The following is a 5,387-nucleotide window of genomic DNA, read 5'->3' as shown; positions in this document are numbered from 1 at the left end:
TATATTTTCAATACTCAATTGCTTTTTTTATTATTATTGAGGATACATAATTGCTGAAAACATTGCTAAGTTACTAGTAATGATAAGATAACGCTTGTTACCACGGATAAAGTTGACTTTTAAAAGTACGTTAAAAGAATTTGTATCCCCGCGGGCATGTTAAGGCTTCCCGATTGATTTTACAGCGATGTGTAGAAAGACACTTGTATGTACTTCATACGATATGACGTCATAGCTAACTTTGACCTCACTATCTGCATTCCTGTCGATAGTTCTCAGGGAATGTATCTGAAAGTTAAAAGTGAGTTATATTAAACCAGTAATAAAACCGCATGCTACCTATACATAGATGCTGCCGTTAATGCTAGACTTACATAATTCGTTCATATTGAAAACCGGTATCAAATAATCGGCAGTTTTAAAGCTTCATCTTAAGTAAAAGACTATTTATAAACTTTTGGTTTTGAGACTATCCATGCTTAATGTAAAAAACTGAATGACAAAAAATTTGAATGCATTTAAAAACTAGCTTGGCGCAGGTGAAAGATCAACACAATTTAAAAGTATTTAACTAAAAATTGGTAGAGAATATGAGTATCAATGTAGATCGTGCTTGGGAAACCCCATTTTTTTTTTGTAAATAGCTTTTGATTAATGTGCATTATTTTGAAGATTTTGTGGAATGTTTCAACAATATCTTTCATAAACGAAATATATATTTCAAGCCGTAGCAAGAACTTCAAAGTATATGACAAAACAAAAAAAATAAATATTTGCGATTCAATGTCATAAATCACCTGCGCCAATGCAATTTAAATAGATCATTTGTAACATTGTGATTCGCCAGCCACGTGATTACGAAGTACATATGACGTTACAAAAATAAATCAAATATAATGTTTAACATCGTTGTCAATAAATGTAACATAGATTTTAAGAAATACTCCCGGTCAGAGTATTTTTTGCGATGATTCAATTGATATCGTTTTGCAGTCGTAATTTAGCCTCGGGACGCCTTCACAATGCAACGAGTTAAAATGTTTTTATTGGTTCATAATCAAACAAAAATATACTTCCTTTTTTAATTTAGAGTTATTATTGCTTCATACGATGATATTATCTACAATGTTTGCATAATAAGCATTTATACACAAGAAACGTATTATGAACACAGAAAACAAACAAGCAAATCAACTAAAAAAAAAAATTAAAAAAAATGATAAAGCGCACAAAATAGGATCTATCCATGGGATTAAGTTGGAAATAGAATAAAACATGGCCTATGATTTTGTCATTTAATGCGTTGTGTATACTAAATCAGACATCATTTTTTTGTTCTAAATACATGCCGCGCTTAAGTAATTATTTTAGGAGGATAACATTACTTTAACCAAAACGATTGCGGAAGATAAACCCATATCATATATAAAATATCCGTAGAGGCAGTTGAGAGACAGAATTTTGTCACCCATTTACATTATAGATTCATTTAGTTATTTTTACCCGTCAGCTCATCTGTTTGAGCGTCATTTTTACCTAAGACAATTCATTGTCATTGTCTATTGTATTGATAAAGGTGTTCTGTAAAAAAAGGTCTCTTAAATGGCTTTTGCAAATATTATAACCTCGTTATGCGTATCTTATTGATTTTTTTTTTATAAAGTTTCTTTTTGGAAGCTACAGAAACATCGATCACTACCTTCTACGTTACACTTGTCTTAAGCTTTTATAATTCCCCTTTTTTTGGGTGCATGTTTAATAAGTTGTTTTTAATTGTGTCGATATATTCTGTCTATACCGTTTATGTCATTTTGTTCTTTATACACCCCAATTAATTAATTTTTTTCCCTGTTTGTCATTTCCCTTATTCTTAAGATTGCATAAGGTGCAGTTGAACACATTATTGATAGTTTTATTTAATGTGATTATATTTCATTTGAAACAAATAATGCATGAAAACACTTAATTATCAATGGTCTCGTAGCAATACAGGATAGCAATACAAACCATTAGAAAATGAGACATACAACATGTAATTGGATTAAGCCTTGTCAACTTAAACAGCACAGTATAACCTGATTCAGGAGCCGATCCCAATTAGCATCAAAAAATGCCCGCAACTTTCACATTTTGAAGATTAATGTCACAATACCGTCCCATTATGACAAATTGATAAACATATTTGATGTACAATATCAAATGCAAAGTTAACCATATTAACATTGGAAAATCCCCCCTTAATTCCTTTTAAGTTTTTTCTGGCTAAGCAAGCTTCGATTCCTAACTCCAATGTACTTATATATGTTCATGGATATTATACATGTAAACAACTCGCGGGATACATGTGTTGAAACTGCACTTATTCTAATGCGGAGTCTTCCGCATTTAAATCCCTTTGCTAATACTAATTTTTTTGCTCAGCCGTTTGGCTGCCCTAAACAATTGTGCTATGACTTATCCTGTAATTATTTTGAATTATTTCCTGTGTAAAGTTGTATACAATACTTGTGTCCCATGCAGAAGAAATATCGCATTGTTTTGTTAATGCAAAGATAATGATTATTACATATTTTGCATTTCATCTCATTAATCTTTTTACATATTTCTATCAAGCTGGCGTAGATATATGTGATGTGTAGTGATTCTTATCAACATTTTTGAATATCTACATGTAACATGTCGTTAATGTATGTGAGTTTCCAACCATGATTCAAAAATAAAGTGAATATTTTTTTTCTATAAATACTTTTTTTAAGTAACAAAACAAAATGATGCTTTTTAATCTTCCACATTCTCTCTGACTTCATCCTTTATTATCTTTTTTTTTTTTTTTTTTTTTTTTATTTTTTTTTTTTTTTTCAATTTCAAAGTTATTACCTACATTATCCTTTTTTTCTTTCTTTACCGATCTCTCTTTTGTTGTCTTTATACAATGCAATATTTTGACTTTCTGTTTTATTCCTTTTTGTATTTCACACTTTTACTATAGTATGAATATAGGTGTAGTTTGTTTCTTAGAGCATTTAGTCGTAGGCAGAATGTTGCTTTATTGTCTGAAAAAAGAAATAAATACATATAGTGTCACTTATCTAACGCTTTTTAAGGTGTAAATACTCATTGCATTACAATAAACTGTTGTTGTATTTCCAACCACCTTTTCTACATGGTTGGTCAAAGTACATGTATTTGAAAACAAAATCAACCGGGGAATGACCAGATTTATACTCATTTTCAATAGCTGTAAAAACAGTTAAACTGAAGAAAAGAGGGGGAATAATGAAGTTAACAAGTCGGTGCAGTATACTCTGAGCCATATGCCAAGATGCGTGAAACGTAGGAATGCCGCTCCCTCAACGCATCTACAGGGGCGTGTTCAGAAAGCATCTTTAAACACTCTTTGTTGCCTTTTGAATATTCTTTCTCTTATGTAGCTTTGTATCGCGGGAGTGAAATATCTCCGAAAAACAAAATAGTCATTGCCCATTGTTTCAATGTCTTCAGACATTCCCAAACAAAGAAGCTGCATCTTTTCTTTTCTTTTTTTAACTAAATATAATAACTGTTGTTATGTATTAATTTAAAAAAAAAGATTTTTAAGAAAATGTATGTGCCATACATCAAAGATTTCTTCTAAAATGTACTAAGATGCATTTGAGTATTCTCTCTCTTATATGACTTTGTACCAAGGAAGTAACAATTTCGCCCAACAACAATACAGTAAATGTCCGATGTTTTAAAATGATTTGAAATATTCTTAGACAACCGAGTTGCGTCCCTTTTTTTAAGTAAAACTGAAACAAGGAATGCTTTATCTGAAAGGATTTTCATAATTAAGAATGAATAAATACCCGATCCATCCTTTCAGAATTTCTTCTTGAATGCACTATAATGGATTTGTTATTATTGACACACATGGCCGCATATGATCTATTCATGTCTTTTTAAATAAAGCATTCACTTGGCGTATATTATGTTCGTTATGTCTATGATTGTTTTCAATTTTAGTTTGTTTATCAACTTGTGTCTTAGTCTAGTCAATCTAAGAAAGAAAAACTGCCAAGCCTCAGATTTAAAGTAAGTGCAGGGCCGTAGTGCATCCATGCTGTAGTTCAGGCAAAAGCAAATGTTTACAATATTAGACAATAACTTTCGTTTCAATCAAAACATTAAAGATAATGGTTCTGACTATAGCAAAAGAGGTCAAAAAGGTTAAAAAAAAATAAATAGAACAAAAATGTAAAAATTTTAACAATGAAATGCTCACTTTTAATGTGTCACACGCATTGTAAGGCATAGCAAACAAATTGCAAAAGCAGTGCTAGTGAAGTACATAAACCGAATGAAACACAAACGAAAGCATTTTACCTGTTAATGTTTACTGAATCATTTTATGAATTTTCCATTAAAAGTTATTAAAAGTTTTAGATCATCATTATTGTCGATCAGAACGTTACACAGAAGAAAAGCTGATCTTCCTTATATTTTAGGTTACCGCAATAAATACAATTGCTTGAAAGTATGAGATCACTCAGCCTGCAATAAAGTGTGTGCATTAATCAGTTTCTTCTCTGTGTCAGTCAAGTAAGAATAAGTGTCAATACATGTAACAATGTCGGATTTTTGCTACTGAGTTAACTCTGTCCTGCAGTTGTCCATTTCTGACCTGGATCAAAGTTTGCAATTTCCTTTGAATTCACGGTCAATGTTAATTTCGAAGAAAAAAACCTCTAAAAGTAGTATGTAAAAGCAGCACTAGGTCTTAGATATCAGTGACAGCATACCAGAAAAACAGTTTCTTGAATTATTGCAGTTTGCAATTACAAAAAAAAACAAAATAATACTGAAATTTAGCCAATAAAATAAAAGCTCTGCAAAGGAATCTGATTGGCCTACCCTAGCAGTCACAGGTAATTTATTAATTGGGGGTTACATTCGCTGCGTTTAAAAAAATAGAAAAAATAATCGAAATCATATTTTCTTTCTTCCATTCTCAGCATAAACCACGAAGTAAATTTTCGTGATTCGTTGCTCATATTGTGCAAAAATCCTGTGGAAAAAGAGAACGAATATATACAATACTATTAAGAGGGTCAATCAGCTCTTTCTTAACATGGAATATTTTATTTAACCAGTCCAAAGTTTGAGATTTTCTTTTCTCATTCCATTCAAACAAAAAGGTAAGAACAAGAGGCCAGTAGGCCTTTACGGTCACCTGAGTAGCATATAACCCATACACAAACTTGAATGGGGTTCATTCTGGAGTAGAACAAAATATATATTTGTAATGACGACCAGCTCCCTGCCTGGAATTTAAAAAAAAACACAACTATAAAACCTTTGAATTTGGCGAAAAACTTTAAGATCTGGTCTACAAAATCCTTAATTCA

This window comes from Magallana gigas, chromosome 1 (genome assembly GCF_963853765.1).
Source record: "Magallana gigas chromosome 1, xbMagGiga1.1, whole genome shotgun sequence".
NCBI lineage: Eukaryota > Metazoa > Mollusca > Bivalvia > Ostreida > Ostreidae > Magallana > Magallana gigas.
The sequence above is the reverse complement of the archived record's forward strand: the minus strand, read 5'-3'. Positions refer to the sequence as shown.